This window comes from Panthera uncia, chromosome X, assembly GCF_023721935.1.
Source record: "Panthera uncia isolate 11264 chromosome X, Puncia_PCG_1.0, whole genome shotgun sequence".
In the NCBI taxonomy this organism is placed as follows: domain Eukaryota; kingdom Metazoa; phylum Chordata; class Mammalia; order Carnivora; family Felidae; genus Panthera; species Panthera uncia.
In genome coordinates, this window is record NC_064817.1 from 68791888 (window position 1) to 68811803 (window position 19916).

At 34.8% G+C, this 19916-nt stretch overlaps 1 protein-coding gene and 1 pseudogene across 1 annotated transcript in view; both read left to right on the top strand.

Annotated features, from left to right (window-relative positions):
- Positions 1-19916, top strand: part of DACH2 (dachshund family transcription factor 2) — a 772461-nt gene that overhangs the window by 303505 nt on the left and 449040 nt on the right. The window lies entirely within an intron of this gene.
- LOC125932448 (uncharacterized) lies at positions 14815-14928 on the top strand (annotated as a pseudogene).

Here is a 19916-nt window from a genome sequence, read left to right on the forward strand (position 1 = left end):
TAGAATATTGTGTTCAAATGGATTTAATGACCAGAAACTTTTTCATAATAGTCATGAATCACAAGAATAATGTGAGCTTTTGAAGATATGTATCCAACTGAGAAGTTTAAAGATCAGACAGAAAATGTGAATGTGATGATTGTCATAGGTAGTGTAGTGAATGAAATGATAGAATTATTTAAATGCATGAGTCTGAATGCCATACACAGAGTGACTCAGCAACTCTGCTATAATATCATTACATTGCCACAGAATCATAACAAATATAATAAAAACAACATAATAGCAGTGTAATGAGAACAATACCAGCAGTCATATTTATAGTCTCTTAAAATTTAAAGTTCTTAGTGGTTACATTATTTCCTCAAGATTAGTTGTATAATTTGTACCATTAAGTACACGGTGGTTGTTTTGAATTTACACTAGTCATCTATTTGACTTATGCCTTTTTAAACAACTCATGAAGTTAAACTTGTAAATATACTGTTTATTATTCTCTTTTTGATAAATATTTTTTCCAGTTTCTCTTTTGAGAGAGAGAGAGAGAAAGAGAGAGAAAGAGAAAGAGAAAGAGAAAGAGAAAAAGAGAAAGAGAGAATTCCAATCAGGCTCCACAGTGTCAGTGCAGAGCCCAATGCGAGGCTTCATCCCACAACCCTGGGACCAAGTCTTGAGCCAAAATTAAGATTCAAACCCTCAACGGACTGAGTCATCCAGGTGCCCCTGTGATAAATCTTTTAAGGCGACATTGGGAAAACATGCAAAAGAATGAAACTGGATCATGTTCTTACACCATATACAAAAATGAATTAAAAATTGGTTAAATACCTAAATATGAGACATGAAACTCTAAAAATCATAGAGGAGAACACAGGAAGTAACTTTTTTGAGATTGGCCATAGCAACTTCTTTCTAGATATATCTTCTGAGGCAAGAGAAACAAAATAAAAAATAAACCATCAGGACTTCATCAAAATAAAAAGGTTCTGCACAGCAACGGAAACAATTAACAAAACTAAAAGGCAACCTACAGAATTGGAGAGGATATTTGCAAATGACATATTTAATGAAGGGTTATATCCAAAATATATAAGGAACAAATAAAATTCAATACCCAAAAAAGGAATAATCCAATTAATAATGGGCAGAAGACATAAATAGACAATTTATCCAAAAGGACATACAGATGGCCAACAGACATATGAAAAGATGCTCAACATGGCTCACCATCAGGGAAATACAAATCAAAACTATAATGAGATATCACATCACACCTGTCAAAATGACTAAAATAAAAAACACATAAAACAAAAGGTGTTCACAAGGATGTGGAGAAAGAAGGACCCTCTTGCACTGTTGGTGAAAATGCAAACTGGAGCATTCAGTCTGGAAAACAGTATTAAGGTTCCCCCAAAAGTTAAAAACAGAACTACCATATGATTCAGCAATCACACTACTAGGTATTTACCCAAAAGATTAAAAATTACAAATTCAAAGGGATACATGCACCCTAGTATTTATAGCAGCATTATCTACAATTGCCAAACTGTGGAAACAGCCCAAATGTTCATCAACCAATGAATGGATAAATAAAAGGTATATATACACTGGAATATTACCATAAATAAGAATGAAGTCCTGCAAATTGCAACAACATAGATGGAACTAGAGAGTATAATGCTAAGCAAAAGATGTCAGCCAGAGCTAGACAAATACCATCTGATTTCACTCATATGTGGAATTTAGGAAATAAAATAAATGAGCAAAGGAGAAAAAAAGAGAGAAAGAGTAAGACCAAGAAACTGACTCTTAATTGTAGAGAATAAAATGATGGTTACCAGAGCAGAGTTGGGGAGGGGGATGGGTTATAGATGTTGGGGATTAAGGAGTGTATATGTGATGAGTACAGAGTTATGTATGGAAGTGTTAAATTACTATATTTTACACCTGAAACTAATATAACACTTCATGTTAACTAACTGGAATTAAAATAAAACTTTAAAATAAAGGCTTTGAATTAACAATGAATTTTCCATATTTAGTTTGAGTTTTTATGGTCTTGGTGAAAAAAATCATTTGTTTTTTTCTGTATTATCAAATCCATAATAAACATTTCAAGGTCCAGAGAAAACTCATTTTTTAATGTTTATTTTTGAGAGAGACGGAGTGGGGAGGGACAGAGAGAGAGGGAGACACATAATCCAAAGCATGCTCCAGGCTCTGAGCTGTCATCACAAAGCCTGATGCAGGGCTCAAACTCATGAACTGTGAGATCATGACCTGAGCTGAAATTACGACACTCAACCAACTGTGCCACCCAGGCGCCCCCATAGAAAACTCATTTTAACCAAAAAGAAAATTTTTTGTTTTATGTGGATTGACAAGCATGTTCAAGATACACTGTTGGCTGCCACTGAAACATGCTCCATCAGGGAAGTCTACAAAGTCCCCAAAGTAAGCTGAAATGTTAACATAGAATATCAGAATCTTGGGAAAGTTTGAGCAACAAGAAATGAACAGATTTTCTTTTTTCATTTTGTTTGTAGGTGCAAAAAAGTATTCCGTGAGTATTTACATCTTCTTATGACATTTTGCACCGCTACGGTTTTGAACAAGTTAGACTAGAATATTAAATAAAAACCACCAAATGAGCTCAGGGTTCTGTTTCCACTGGTACTGAATGACAGTAATCCTCTCTGACAAAAGAGGGTTTCTTCCATTACTAAAAGCTGTTACATAGTTCCCTCTGTAGCCTCTATAGTATATAGTAATATACACTGAGAATGATAAAAAGGGCCAGAAATAGCAGACTGAGAAGAAATGTCATTCATGTGAAACTTGGAAGAACACTTAGGTGTTCCAGATGTCCCAGATAAATGTATATTATTTCCATCTTTACTGAGATATAATTGACATATCACAATGTGCAAGTTTAAGGTATACAATGTGATGATTTAATACACAAAAGTATTGGGAAATGTTTACAACAATAAAGTTTTAGTTAACATATCCTTCACCTCACATAATTATCATTTTATTTTTGTTATGGTGAGAGCATTAAAGCTTTATTCTCAGCATTTTCAACTGTATAATACAGTATTGTTAACAATAGTCACTATGAATCCTATTCATCTTATAACTGAAAGCTTGCACGTTTGACCAGCATTTCTCCATTTCTCCAATCCCTCAGCCCCTGGTAACCACCATTCTATTCTTTGTTTCAATGAATTTGCCGTTTTTAAATTCCACATATAAGTGAGATCATACAGTATTTGTCTTTCTCTGTCTGACTTATTTCACTGAGAACATTCCAGGCAAATATCTTGATTATAGACATGTAAGTTGTCATTGTGTGACTTACACATAACAGTGTACATTGGAGACTCAAAACCTCATTTATAGAATGGCAGATTTATAAATGGCTCAAAGACTTATCTATGAAGTTACTTTCACTAGAATTTTATTTTTAGATTAACAAAATGTTACACTTATATGGCTGGATGAGAGTTGTACCCTAATTAAAAGTTGTGCTTGTGTATTTTGAATTACATTATGAAAATGAAACTGTTAAGATTACAGGATACAATTATGTCATTGGAGAATTGTAGAACATCAATAAAATCATTCTTAGAAGAAGTATAGTGTTGTGGTCGAACACATGAACTTTGGAACCAGACTGAGGAGACTCTAACCCTAGATTCCTCATTTGCTAGTTATGTGATCCTGGACACGTTGCTTAAACTGGGTGTCTTTTAGTTTCTTAATCTGTAAAACAAGGATGATGATAATAATAGTATCTACCCCTAAGGCTAACTTAAGAATTAAATGAGTTATTATCTGTAATGGCCTTAGGACAATGCCTGATATACAGGAAGAGTATATGTGTCAGTGAAATACATACATAAAATTGGTGGAAGAAATACTTTCATCCCTAATCCATGAGATTATACGTTGCTATTTTCTTTAGTGGTGTCTAGAAAAACATTGCCTGCTTAGGCCCTCATAGGTAAATATGTAAAGCTCGCATATGGTATTGCGATTTATGTGATAAATTTGCTGGGTGTTTCAGATTTATCCAGATTAGTTTTAGCTTTCCTTTTCTACTTTTTTTATATACCTTCTGTATACCAGCTAGTGTGCTAGGCACTTAGAACTTTCACTAGAGCATGGGTCAAGAAAATAAAAGGAGATGAAACTCCATTTTTCAAGTTATTGGTAGCTTTGATAGGTGATTTGGCTGGAAGAACCATTAAGCTGCAATTGTGGTAATAAATGCGTGGTTTAAGTTCATTTTTTTTTGGTCTTTTTTGAGGGGATTATGTAGATAGATTGTTAAACTGTTCTGTAAAATCAGGCTAAGAAATTAACCCTGCATTTAATTTTTCAATGGTGGCATATTATCACGTGTTTACTGTACTAAGAAAGAAGAACAGGGGTGCCTGGGTGGCTCAGTCGGTTAAGCATCCGACTTCAACTCAGGTTATGATCTCATGGTTTGTGGGTTTGAGCCCTGTGTTGGGCTCTTCCTCTCTCTCTGCCCCTCCCCCGCTTGCTCTCTCTCTCAAAAATAAATAAACTTAAAAAATTGTCCTTTTTCAGAACTTAAGGTGTTTTTTTCAATTATGATATCCTGATTGGTTACTGTATAATATTTTTTCAATCTCTCCAAGAAAAAAAACTTATCTCGATGGTCCACTTATTCATCTTGGCATACATACTTAACTCTGTGACTCAAGTAAAAGTATAGAAACATATTTTATTATGCAAAATCATTTTGTAGTCTGAAAATACTGAAGTACAGCTGCAGAAATTTCTAAACTATCTATATCATGTGTATCCATTTTGTCTTTGTCATGTGTATCCATAGAAGTCCCTTCCTCCCACCACTGTTTTTTCCTGAATTCTCTTCAAATGGAATTTGGTGGAAAAAATATCATTTGTCAGAGCTAAATTAAAGGAATGCCAAGTGAGTAAATGAGTTGTGACTCATAATCTGATGATGGGTTTAAATTTTGAAAAGCATCTAATTTCTCAATTCTAGCCTCTGTTGTGGCAATTAATTTCCATAATTGTCAAGAATTTTCATCAACAAGGTTTTCAAATTATGATTAAATATAAGATTATTTCAGAAATAATGAGCAACTTATACTGAAAATTTTTGTATTTCCCAGCTTGTATTAACTTGAACTTTTAAAATATTTTAAGTTTATTTATTTTGAGAGAGAGAGAGCACACGAAAAGGGGAGGAGCAAAAAGAGAGGGATAGAGACAATCTGAAGCAGGCTCCATCTGTGCTATCAGCATAGAGCCTGATGTGGGGCTTGAACCCATGAACTGTGAGATCTTGACCAGAGCCATGATCAAGAGTTGGATGCTTAACCGATTGAGCCACCCAGGTGCCCCTAACTTGAACTTTTAAATTCTATGCCTATTAGCAGAAACTTAAATCATAACATACTAAAACTTAAATTTGACCTGAATCAGAGCAAATGTGACTAACAAAAATTTTGATCCATTCAATATTAAGTTCTCAAAAACATGTGAAGTGTGACTTCAAAGAAATTTCCCAACTGCTTTTTTATTGGGTTTGGATACATAAATAGGGGCTGTTTTGGATTAATTCTGAAAGGAAAATACAATTGCAGATTTATATTGTTTCTAAAGGCCTATGGACCCTGTAGCAGTGTATATAAATGGGTTTCCATTTAGTAAAATGTTAGTTTGCATACTCCATTTAGAGGAAACTGAGCCACCCAGGTGCCCCTGCATACTCATTCTTAAAGCAGCCTAGCCACCCTTTTTACAAGTAAAATAAAGGATTAGTGATCCAAAGAAATGAAATCTCTGTCTCCACTAAATTTGTGGCATTTGCATTATGAATATTTTTATTCCATAATAATTTATGAGTATTGACTGATTTTAACTGAGTTTGATTTACTAGTAAATATATTCCAGAATACCTTAATATATCTTCTGTAATTGCCCTGAGGGAGATCTATAGCTCATTAATCAATACTTAATTAATTTACAATGTATTATGAAATATGAGCTGTCCTTTGAGTTATAGATTTCCCACTGGACAATACCATAATTCTAAAATTTCTGTTGATGTACTATTAAAAATTATGTTCATAAGAAAATTTTTATCAACTATCTTTTGAATTAAGTGTATAGTGGAACCCTTCAATTAGTGTTCACCTTTTTCTCAAAATCAGTTGACTCTTGTTTTCATCTTGTTCAAGACTAAATTCCTGTGGCAAAGTGGAACTGAGGCCAGTTGCATTGTCCTCTTCCTGAGTTTTTTTTTTTAATATTTAATATAGAAAGCATAAGTATGAATACAACACAAGTAGTTTTCTCCTTTCGTTCATTCATGTGATGGAGTATATTAATTGATTATCAAAAGCTGAACCATACCTGGAATAAACCCCACTCGCTCTTGGTGTAAAATTCTTATTATACATCGTAAGTTTGATTTGCTAATATTTTGCTGAGGTATTATGAGAAGTTAGTCTGTAGTTTTCTGGTAATGTTTATACCACCTGTTTTTTATCCATTTATCAGTAGATGGACATTTGAACTCTCTCCATAGTTTGGCTATTGTTGATAATGCTGCTATAAACATCCAGGTGCATGTGCTCCTTCGAAACAGTATTTTTGTATCCTTTGGGTAAGTATGTAGTAGTGCAATTGCTGGATCACAGGGTAGTTCTATTTTTAAATTTTTGAGGAATCTCCACACTGTTTCCCAGAATGGATTTACCAGTTTGCATTCCTACCAACAGTGTAAGAGAGTTTCCCTTTCTCCACATCCTCGCCAATATCTGTTATTTTCTGTGTTCTTCATTTTAGCCATTCTGACAGGTGTGAAGTTGTATCTCATTGTGGTTTTGATTTGTATTTCCCTGATGATGAGTGACGTTGGGCATCTGTATGTTTTCTTTGAAAAAATGTCTATTCATGTCTTTTGCCCATTTCTTTTATTTTTTCCAAATTTTAATTTAAATTCCACTTAGTTAACATATAGTGTAATATTGTTTTCAGGAGTAGAATTTAGTGATTCATCACTTACATATAACATTCAGTCCTCCACAAAACAAGTGCTCTCCTTAATACCCATCACCTATTTAGCCTTTCTGTAGCCCACCTCTCCTCCATCAACCCTCAGTTTGTTCTCTATAGTTGAGAGTCTCTTATGGCTTGCTTCTATCTCTTTTTTCCCTCTTCCCTTATGTTTGCCTGATTTGTTTCTTAAATTCCACATATGAGTGAAATCATATGGTAGTTATCTTTGTCTGACTTATTTTGCTTAGCATAATACACCCTAGCTCCATCCACATTGTTACAAATAACAAGACTTCTTTCTTTTTGATGGCTGAGAAATATTCCATTGTGTATATACATATATATATATATATATGTATATATATATATATATATATATACAGATGTAGTATATATATATCTGTATATATATACAGATGTGGTATATATATATATATACAGATGTGGTATATATATATATACATAGGCCCCATCTTTACCCATTCATCAGTCAGGACATCTGGCCTTTTTCCATAACTTGGCTACTGTTGATAGTGGTGCACATGCCACTTTGAATCAGTATTTTTGTATTCTTTGGGTAAATACCTAGTAGTGCACTTGTCTGGTCATAGGGAAGTTATATTTTTAACTTTTTGAGGACCCTCCATAATGTTTTTCAAAGTAGTTGCACCAGTTTTCCTTCCCACCAACAGTGTAAGAGGTTCCCCATTCTCCCCATCCTCCCCTTCCCCCCCAAAATCTGTTGTTTCCTGTGTTGTTAATTTTAGCCATTCTAACAGGTGTGAGGTGATATCTCATCCTTGTTTTGATATGTAATTCCCTGATGAGGAGCGATGTTGAGCATCTCTTTGTGTGTCTGTTGGCCATCTATGTCTTCTTGCGAAAAATATATATTCATGTCTTCTGCCCAATTCTTGATTATTTGTTTTTGGGTGTTCAGTTTGATAAGTTCTTTATAGATTTTGGATACTAACCCTTTATCAGATATGTAATTTACAAATATCTTCTACCATTCCATAGGTTACCTTTTAGTTTTGTTGATTGTTTTCTTCACTGTGTAGAATTTTTTTATATTCACGAAGCTCAATAATTTATCTTTGCATTTGCTTCTCTTACCTCAGGAGACATGTCTAGTAAGAAATTGTTCAGGCTGATGTCAAAGAGGTTGGTGCCTACATTTTCTTCCAGGATTCTGATGAATTCCTGTCTAATATCTATGTATTTCTTAAATTTTATATTAATTTTTGTGTATGGTTTAAGTGGTCCAGTTTCATTTTTTTTGCATTTTGCTGTCCAGTTTTCCAAACACCATTTGTTGAAGAAACTATCTTTTTCCCATTGGATATTCTCTGCTTTGTCAAAGATTAGTTGACCATATAGTTGTGGGTCCATTTCTGGATTTTTTATTCTGTTCCATTGATCTAAATGTCTGTTTTTGTGCCAGTACCATACTGTCTTTATTGTTTTACTTTTTTTTTTAACATTTATTTATTTTTGAGACAGAGAGAGACAGAGCATGAATGGGGGAGGGTCAGAGAGAGCGGGAGACACAGAATCAGAAGCAGGCTCCAGGCTCTGAGCCATCATCCCAGAGCCCGACGTGGGGCTCGAACTCACGGACCGCGAGATCGTGACCTGAGCCGAAGTCGGCCTCTTAACCGACTGAGCCACCCAGGCGCCCTACTTTTTAATATAGCTGGAAGTTCAGAATTGTAATACCTGCATCTTTTCTTTTATTTTTCAGGATTGCTTTGACTATTTGGGGTATTTTTTTATTGATAAAACATTTTAGGATTGTTTGTTCTAGTTCTGTGAAAAATGCTGGTGGTATTTTCATAGGGATTGCATTAAATGTGTAGATTGCTTTGGGTAGCAAATTTTATCCATATTTTAATCAATATTTCATCAATATTTTTTCTTCAAATCCATGAGTATGGAACATTTTTTCATTTCTTTTTGTTACCTTCAATTTCTTTCATTAGTGTTCTATTGTTTTCAGAGAACAGATCTTTCACCTATTTGGTTAGAATTATTCCTAGTTATTGTATGGTTTTGGGGGTAGTTCTAAATGGGATGGATTCCTTGGTTTCTTTTTCTCCTGCTTCATTATTGGTGTATAGAAATGCAACAGATTTCTGTATGTTAATTTTGTATCCTCTGACTTGACTGAATTTGTGTTTCAGGTCTAGCAATTTTTTGGTGGAGTCTTTCAAGTTTTCTACATAGAGTATCACGTTGTCTGGGAATATTGAAAGTTTCACTTCTTCCTTGCCAATTGGGATGTCTTTTATTTCTTCTTCTTGTCTTATTGCTGAGGCTAAGACTTCCAGTACTATGTTAAATAACAATAGTGAGAGTGGTCATCCCTGTCTTGCTCCTAAACAAAGAGGAAAACCTTTAGTTTTTCCCCATTGAGGATGATATTAGCTGTGGGCCTTTCTTATATGGCCTTTATGATGTTGAGGTATATTCCATTTATCCATACTTTTTTGGATATTGTATTTTGTTAAATGTGTTTTTTTTTACATTTACATGATAAGAATCATGTGGTTCTTATCCTTTCTTTTATTAATGTGGTGTTTTATGTTGATTGATTTGTCAATATTGAACCACCCTTGGAGCCTAGGAATAAATCTCACTTGATCATGCTGAATGATTATTTTAATGTACTGTTGGATTTGATTTGCTAGTATCTCGTTAGGAATTTTGCATCCATGTTCATCAGGGATATTGGCCTGTAATGCTCCTTTTTAGTGGGGTTTGTCTATTTTTGGAATTAATGTAATGCTTTCCATGTAGAATGGGTTTGGGGGTTTTCTGTCCATTTCTACTTTTTCAAATGGTTTGAGAAGAATGAGTATTAACACTTCTTTAAATGTTTGGTAGAATTCCCCTTCAAAGCCATCTGGCCCTTCACTTTTGTATTTTGGGAGATCTTTGACAACCAATTCAGTTTCTTTGCTGGTTACTGGTCTGTCAAATTTTCCATTTCTTCCTGTTTCATTTGTGGTAGTTTATATATTTCTAGGAATTTATCCATTTCTTCTAAATTGTGCGATTTGTTGGTATATAATTTTTATAATATTCTCTTATAATTTATTGTATTTTTCTGGTGTTGGTTATGATCTCTAACCACTCCTTCATGATTTTATTAATTTGGATCCTTCTTTTCTTTTTGATAAGAGTGGCTAGGGGTTTGTCAATTTTATAGTTCTTTCAAAGAAGCAATTCCTGGTTTATTTGATCTGTTCTAGTGTTTTTTTGTTTGTTTTTATATCATTTATTTCTGCTCTGCTTTTTATTATTTTCCTTCTTCTGCTGACTTTTGTCTTGATTTACTGTTCTTTTTCTAGCCCCTTTAAGTTTAAGGTTAGGTTGTGTATTTGAGATTTTTTTTGCTTCTTGAGTTAGGCCTATATTGCTATATACATCCCTCTTATGACCGCTTTTTGTACATACCAAAGGTTTGGACTGTTTTGCTTTAATTTTTATTTGTTTCTATGTATTTTTTTATTTCTTCCTTAAATTCCTTGTTAACCCATTCATTCTTTAGAAGGATGTTCTTTAACTGCAATGTATTTGTTGTCTTTCCAATTATTTTTTTCTTGTGGTTTACCTCAATTTTTATAGTGTTTGTGGTTGGAAAATATGCATGCTCTGATCTTAATCTTTTTGTACTTGAGACCTGATTTGTGACCCAGTATGTGAGGCATTGTTGAGAATGTCCTATGTGTTCTTGAAAAGAATGTTTATTCTATTTTAGGATGAAATGTTCTGAATATTTCCGTTAGTAGGTCCAGTCCAGTGAGTCATTCAAAGTCATTGTTTCCTTGTTGATTTTCTCATTAGGTGATCTGTCCATTGATTCAAGTGAAGTGTTCAAGTCCCCTACTATTATTGTATTATTATCAAAGAGTTAATTTGTTTTTTAAAATGTTTTATTTATTTTTGAGAGTGAGAGGGAGACAGAGTGTGAGTGGGGAGGGGCAGACAGAGGGGAACACAGAAGCTGAAGCAGGCTCCAGGCTCTGAGCTGTCAGCACAGAGCCCGATGTGGGGCTTGAACCCATGAGCTGTGAGATCATGACCTGAGCTGAAGTCTGACACTTAACTGATGAGCCACCCAGGCGCCATATACTTTGTTTGTTTTTAATTGTTTTATATATTTTGTTTCTTCCAAGTTGAGGGCATATGTATTTAAAATTGTTAGATCTTCTTGTTGGATAGACCCCTTTATTATGATGTCGTGCCCCTGTTCATCTCTTTTTAGTTTTTGGTTTAAAATCTAGCTTGTCTGATATAAGTACGGCTACTCTGGCTTTCTTTTGATATCCATTAGCATGGTAAATTGTTCTCCATCTCCTCACTGTTTATCTGCATGTGTCTTTAGGTCTAAAATAGGCCTCTTTTAGGCATCGTATAGATGGGTCTTGTATTTTTATCCATTCTGATACCTTATGTATTTTGATTGGAGCATAGTCCATTTACACTCAGAGTGATTATTGATAGATATGAATGTAGTGCCCTTTTTTACCTGTAAAGTCATTGTTTCTGGAGGTTTTCTCTGTTTCTTTCTAATCTTTGTTACTTTTTCTTTCTTTCTCACTGAAAGAGTCCTTTTAATATTTTTTTCCAGGTTTAGTGGTCACGAACTCTTTTTTTGTTTGTTTGTCCGAGAAACATGTTTTTTATTTTTTACTAAAATTTTTTTTAATGTGTATTTATTTTTGAGAGAGAGAGACAGAGACAGAGACAGAGACAGAGAGAGGCAGAGAGAGAGGGAGACACAGAATCCGAAGCAGACACCAGGCTCTGAGCTGTCAGCGCAGAGCCCGATGCAGGTTTGAAATCATGAACCGTGATATCATGACCTGAGCTGAAGTCAGTCGCTTAAGTGACTGAGCCACCCAGGCAGCCCTGTCTGAGAAATTCTTGATCTCTCCTTCTGTTATCAATATCAGTCTTACTGTATAAGTATTCTTGGCTGCATATTTTTTTTCCCATTCTGCATATTGGATATATCATGCAATTCGTGGCCTGCCAAGTTTCTGTGAATAGGCCTGCTATTAAACTTATTTGTCTTCTCTTGTAAGTTAGGGATTTCTTTTCCCTTGCTGCTTTTAGAGTTCTTTTCTGTTTTGCAAATTTTACTACAATATGTCTTGGTGTTGTCCTCCTTTTGTTGATTTTGATGGGAGCTATCTGTGCCTCCTTCATTTGGATATCTGTTTCCTTCCCCAAATTATGGAAGTTTTTAACTATTATTTCCCCAAATAAATCTTTGGCTCCTTTTCCCCTCTCTTCTTCTGGGACTCCTATGATATGAATGTTATTACCTTTAATGGGTCACTGAGTTTCCTAAATATACATTTGTGATCTTATATTTTTCTTCCCCTCTTATTTCAGCTTCATTATTTCCCCTAATTTTATCTTCTATATCAAGTATTAATTCCTCTGCTTACTCCATCCGTGTGGTCATTATAATCAGTCCATTTTGCATCTCGGTTATAACATTTTTTTTCAACCTGACTACTTTTTAAGTCTTTTAATTCTGTGGTAAGTGATTCCCTGGTGTCTTCTATGCTATTCTCAAACTTAGGTAGTATCCTTATGATTGTCGCTTTAAATTCTAGATCAGACATATTACTTATATCTATTTCAATTACATCTCTGGCTGTGACCTATTCTTGTTCTTTCTTTTCAGATGAATAACTCTATTTTTGAATTTTGTCTGGGTCTCTGTCTTCTTCTCTGTGTTAGGAATGCCTGTTATGATTTATGTTCCTGAGAGTAATGGCTTTATTAAGAAGAAGTCATATACTATTCAAGGCCTGGAACTTCAGGAAGTGTTTCTGTTGTATGCTTCTGCACTCTGCTGCTGTGTTTTAGCTGCTCTTTCCCTCAGGTCAGTCCTTTGCAGAGTTTCTCTTTGCCTGAATTGGGGAGTATCTGGACTTTGTCCAGAGTGTGGTGAGTTTTAACTAGTTGTGCTCCGGTCTGCTTGTTAAAAGAAGCCATATCCTATTTCCACTAGAGTTGAAGATTTTCAGCACTCTATGGTCAGTAGACTTTGTTCATGTAGGTTTTTTTTTTCCTGGTCTTTTGGAGGAGGAGCCTCCTCCTCTGGTTCTCAGTCACACTTTCTCTAGTAAAGAAGCACCTGCAGAACACAGGTTGATCGGGCTTGGTGTAAGCAGCTGAGGCCTCCACTGTTGGTGCTGTTTTGTTCCCTGAAGTTGCTCTGTGCTAATGGGTGGAGGAGAAAAATGGAACCTGCCATTTCCCTCATCCCCAGAGAGTGGAGTTTGCAGCCCCTGTTGTCTGGGAAGCCCTAGCAGAAAAGGAAATAATCTCCCCTTGTGTATCCCAAGTCTCTGTCAAATATTTTTCTGGCTGTCAAAACAGCTAGATAAACATCAAATCATTCTGAACAAAGAAGAAATCCTTCACCCTGTCTGTTTCTGGGCTATCTGCCTGCCTGGCAGTGCAGGGAACCTGTATTTTATCTCAGGCAGACCAGCTGAGCTTCAACACTCCCCGCTTTAGGGACCTGGCCTTGCACAGACTCAAGCAGGTCCTCTGGTGGGAGGGTCTTGCTGGGTTGGGACTGATGCAGGTTTGTCCAAGAAGGACAGTTGCACTGGCACACAGAGCCAGAGAATTTAGAGCAAAGCACAGCAAAAAGCCAATGTCCAGGTTAGCTGCCCTCAGCAGGTGTCTCTGCCGCTATGCTAAGGAATGGGGCTGTGCAATGACACCCTCCATATCTTTTGTCCACTGTGGGGCAATGCCATCTCTTCCAGATGCACTTCAAGAAGAGGTAAATGTCTCTCCTTGTGTGTCCCAGGGGATCCTCCTATCATGCAGTCCACTCCAGAGTCTCTGCCCTCCTCCACAGGGGCACCACTGTGCCCACCAGACTCCACACTGACCATGGAATGGACTTCTAAAACTCTCGTTTTTGAGTTCCACTCGTTGTCAAAACTCATGATAATCAAACACTCTCATTTTCCTAGTCAATGGTTTTGGGGAAGGGTGTTTCTTATTTTATCTCCTGTGTACTGAGCTCTTTCTCTCTCCCTCTCTCCTCTCTACGACCAGGGCTCCCTCCCATCTGAAACACCCATAATCATTTTTCTCCCTCTAATCATATCTCTACACTTCTTACCTTCGACAGTGGAACCTCCCTCTGTTTCCAACCTCCCTCTGGTTGTGCAGTTCTGTCAGTCTTCAGATAAATTTCTTGGGTGTTCAGAATGATTTGGTACTTATCTAGCTGTGTTTGAGGGAGGAGGGCAAACATAGGGTCCTCCTACTACTCCACCATATCCTCCTTCAGCTTATTGTGTTTTTAAAGAATTGGTTCATTTCATAAAGGTTATCAATCTATGGGCTTAGAATTGTTTATAATATTTTATATCATCCTTTTAATATCCATGAAATCTGTAGTGATGTCCCTCTTTCATTTCTGATATTAGTAACATTTGTGTCTTCTCTATTTTTTTTTTTTACTTTCTATGGTTAGAGTCTTAGTGTTTTTATAAAATTTTTCAAAAAAATCAACTTTTGGTTGTGTTGATTTTTCTCTATTGATTTCCTGTTTTCAGTTTCATTGATTTCTATTTCTCTTATTATTTTTTGTTCTTACTTTAGATTAAATTTGCTCTTCTTTTTCTAGTCGTAAAGTGATTTTCAGATTTTTATTGAAAATGGTTTCAGATTTTTATTGTTTTAAAATATAGACATTCAGTGCTTGCTTCAACAGCACATAGAGTAAAATTGGAACAGAACAGAGAAGATTAGCAAGCATGGTCGCTGCACAAAGATGGTATGTAAAATATATGGATTCAGTGCTCTAAATTTCCCTTTTAGTACTGCATTCACTGGATCCCTCAACGTTTGATGAGTTGTATTTTCATTTGCATTTAGTTTGAAATATTTAAAAAATATTTAAAATTTTTCTTAGTTCTTTTTTGACACATGTATTTTTAAATCTTCAAGTATTTTGGGATTTTTCAGCTTTCTGTTTATTTCTCCTTTAAATCCATTATAATATGACAGCTGACATTATACAGTTTCTCTTTTTCTAAATTTGTTGAGGTGTATGTTATGGCCCTGAATCTGGTCTCTTTTAGTGAATGTTACATGTGAGCTTGAGAAAAATGTGTATTCTGCTGTTGTTTGTTGAAGTAGTCTATACATATCAATTATATGCAGTTGATTGATGATGCTACTGAATTCAACTATGTCCTTACTGATTTCTGCCTGCTGGATCTTTTGAAGTCTATGACTATAATAGTGGATTCATTTATTTTTCCTTACAGTTCTATCACCTTTTGCCTTACATATTTTGATGCTCTGTTGTTTGGAGCATATGCGTTAAGGATTGTTGTGTCTTCTTGGATAACTGACCCTTTTATCATTATGTAATGAGTCTCTTTAACCCTAATAATTTTCCTTGCTCTGAAGTCTGCTCTGTCTGAAGTTAATATAGCTAATCCAGCTTTCTTTTTATTAGTGTTAGCATGGTATATCATTCTCCAACCATTTATTTTTAACCTACATGTGTCTTTATATTTAAAATGGCTTGTTTGTAGACAACATATAGTTGGATCCACTCTGACAATATCTGTCATTTTATTGGTATATTTTAGGCCATTGACATTAAAAATAATAATTTATATAGCTAGATTAATATTTACCATATTCATTACTGTTTTCTTTTTTTGTCCTTATTATTTGTTTCTATTTTTGTCTTCTGCCTTTCTTCTACCTTCTCTGGTTTTAATTGAACATTTTATATCATTCCATTTTCTCTTCTTTCTTAGCATATTAATTATACTTTCTTTTTTTTTAACTTTTTTAGTGGTTGTCCTTGTGTATGCAATATACATTTTAAACAAACCCAAGTCTACCTTCAAATAGCATTATACTACTTCCCAAGTAGAGCGATTACCTTATAATAGCAAAATATATCTAATTCCTCCCTCCTGTACCTTGTATCATTGCTATCATTCATTTCACTTATACATAAGCTATAATAATTGACTACATTATTATTATTTTGAACAAACTATCATCTGTTAGATAAATTAGGAATAAGAAATGTTAATATTTTTATTTTACCTTCACTTATTCCTTTTCTAATGTTAATGTTATCTCTATGTAGACGGAATTTTTGACTTATTTCTTTTTCCTTCTCTGTGAATAACTCATTTTGACATTTTTTCTTCAAGGCAGATCGGGTGGGACCAAATTCTCTCAATTTTTTTTCAGCTGAGAAAGTGTAGTTCCTCTTCAATTTTAAAGGATAATTTTACAGAAAATAGAATTATACGTTGGTGTTTTTTTTTTCTCTCAACACACTCTCTTCTTGCTTGCATAATTTCTGAGAAGTGAAATTTTGCTCTAAACTTTGCTTTACTATAGGGAAGGCATTTTTTAACCCAACTACTATGAAGATTTTTTTATTTACCTTTAAGTTTCTGCAGTTTGAATATGATATAGTTAGGTGTACTTAAATGTAGTTATAACACTGATGTCTTTTGCTTCCCTACACCTATGGAATAGAATCTGATGGTGAGGGCTTAAAAATTGTCTAAATAATTTAGTTAGAATGCAACCTTAAGCTGATGGCAAAATTATGGGAGAATGGGATGAATGAGTCATCTTAACAGCCTATGGTACTCAAAGATTTCTCACTCAGCAAAACAGATAGCAGTTCTGTGAGTAACAACAATGGTAGGGCCCAGAGTACTACATGGCCTGTTATCTAAGCCAAAGGGAGAGAAAGGATCATGAAGCCTGGACTTTTATAGGATTAACTGTATTTATGACTGGTTGAGAGGAGCTAGGCATTCAGAGGCATTCACATACAAGAATCTCATCAATCAATTTAACTTACATGGTTGTGTAAATTTAAATGTAACTTGTACCTAAATACAACCTATGAAATTCAAGGTTATTAATTTATTAATTAACAATTTCTATTGATAAAATTTGCTAGATTTTGTTCTAGGACAGAAATGCAATAAAGAACAAAACAAAATGACACTTTCATTATAATTGAGGAAGACAGATTATAAAAAAATAAACAAGTAAATTACAGGTCATATGAAATAAGTGCTATGAGAAAAATAAAGCAGAGAAAACAAAATGAAAATGACTTTGGGATGTTCTTTTAATTAGGATTGTAAAGAAAGGATTTTCTGATAAGGTGACATTTGAGCCTGAATAAAATGAGTGAGCATGCACCCTACATATTGGGCAGGAATGTTTTAGGCAGAGAGAGCAGAAGGTGCAAAGGTTCTGAAGCTAACATTTTAAGGCCTATTTTGGTGAGATAAGGATGAAACTTTTCTGTCCATTGGTATTTGATTGGGGGATGGCTGATCAAAGTGCATTGTCCTTGGGGATACTTACCAATACATTTATGAAATATGAAATACAACACAATTGTTGAGCTTGAATAAACACCTCTCTTCATTTAGTAGCTATATCTTAGTCAATTGTTCCAACAAATTACATGATAGGCAAATTTTACTTTTAAACCCTCTTTCTTATGTATCTCTTTTAACATCACAGAGTCTAAGTTTATAATTGAACCATCCAATCTCCTCCTCTTACTTTTAAAGATGTTTTCTAGTTTATGTTCTTTTTGCACCATATTTTACATAAATAAATTTTCACAAAAAAGTTAAACATTGGGAAAATCTCCAAGTCAAAAATGATTCTTTAATTTGGCATTCATGATACAAATTGTAGGTCTTTATATATGTATATATATAAATACACTTATGTGTTTAATATATTTTAATTTTAATTTCATTAATTTTATTTTATTTTATTTATTTTTAAATTTTATTTTTTTATTTTTTAAAATTTACATCCAAGTTAATTAGCATATAATGCAACAATAATTTCAGGAGTAGATTCCATAGTGCCCCTTAACCATTTAGCCCATCCCCCCCTCCCACAACCACTCCCGTAACCCTCAGTTTGTTCTTCATATTTATGATTCTCTTCTGTTTTGTCCCCCTCCCTGTTTTTATATTATTTTGTTTCCCTTCCCTTGTGTTCATCTGTTTTGTCTCTTAAAGTCCTCATATGAGTGAAGTCATAAGATTTTTGTCTTTCTCTGAATGACTAATTTCACTTAACATAATACCCTCCACTTCCATCCACATAGTTGCAATGGCAACATTTCATCGTTTTTGATTGCCGAGTATTACTCAATTATATATATATATATATATATATATATATATAATCACATCTTCTTTATCCATTCATCAGTTGATAGACATTGGGGCTCTTTCCATACTTTGGCTATTGTTGGTAGTGCTGCTATAAACACGGGGGTGCATGTGTCCCTTCAAAACAGCACACCTGTATCCCGCAGATAAATGCCTAGTAGTGCAATTGTTGGGTTGTAGGATAGTTCTATTTTTAGTTTTTTGAGGAACCTCCATACTGTTTTCCAGAGTGGCTGCACCAGTTTGCATTCCCACCAATGCAAAAGAGGTCCTCTTTCTCCCCATCCTTGCCAACATCTGTAGTTGCCTGAGTTGTTACTGTTAGCCATTCTGACAGGTGTAAGGTGGCATCTCAGTGTGGTTTTGTTTTATATTTCCCTGATGATGAGTGATGTTGAGTATTTTTTCACGTGTTGGTTGGCCATCTAGATGTCTTCTTTGGAGAAGTGTCTATTCGTGTCTTTTGCCCATGTCTTCACTGGATTATTTGGTTTTTAGGTGTTGAGTTTGATAAGTTCTTTATAGAATTGGGATACTAACCCTTTATCTGATCTGTCATTTGCAAATATCTTCTCCCATTCTGTCGGTTGCCTTTTAGTTTTGCTGATTGTTTCCTTCTCTGTTCAGAAGCTTTTTATTTTGATGAGGTCCTAGTAATTCATTTTTGCTTTTGTTTCCCTTGCCTCTGGAGATGTGTTGAGTAAGAAGTTGCTGTGCCCAAGATCAAAGAGGTTTTTGCCTGCTTTCTGTTCGAGGATTTTGATGGCTTCCTGTATTACACTGAGGTCTTTCATACATTTTGAGTTTATTTTTATGGATGGTGTAAGAAAGTGGTCGAGGTTCATTCTTCTGCATGTCGCTGTCCAGTTTTCCCAGCACCACTTCCTGAAGAGACTGTTTTTATTCCATTGGTTATTCTTTCCTGCTTTGTCCAAGATTAGTTGGCCATACGTTTGTGGGTCCATTTCTGGGTCCTCTATTCTGTTCCATTGATCTGAGTGTCTGTCCTCGTGCCAGTACCATACTGTCTTGATGATGACAGCTTTGTAGTATAGCTTGATATCCGGGATTGTGATGCCTCCTGCTTTGGTTTTCTTTTTCAAGATCGCGTTGGCTACTCAGGGTCTTTTCTGGTTCCATACAAATTTTAGGATTATTTGTTCTAGCTCTGTGAAGAATGCTGGGATTATTTTGACAGGGATTGCATTGAATCCCTAGCAATTGTATATTGCTTTTGGTAGTATCAACATTTTAACAATATTTGTTCTTCCTATCCAGCAGCATGGAATCTTTTTCCACTTTTTGTGTCTTCTTCAATTCCTTTCATAAGTTTTCTATACTTTTCATTGTATAGATTTTTCATCTCTTTGGTTAGATTTATTCCTAGGTATTTTATGGTTTTTTGTGCAACTATAAATGGGGTCAATTCCTTGATTTCTCTTTCTGTCGCTTCATTGTTGGTGTAAAGGAATGCAACCGATTTCTGTGCATTGATTTTAAATCCTGCAACTTTGCTGAATTCATGAATCAATTCTAGCAGTTTTTTGTTGGAATCTTTGGGGTTTTCCACATAGAGTATCATGTCATCTGCAATGA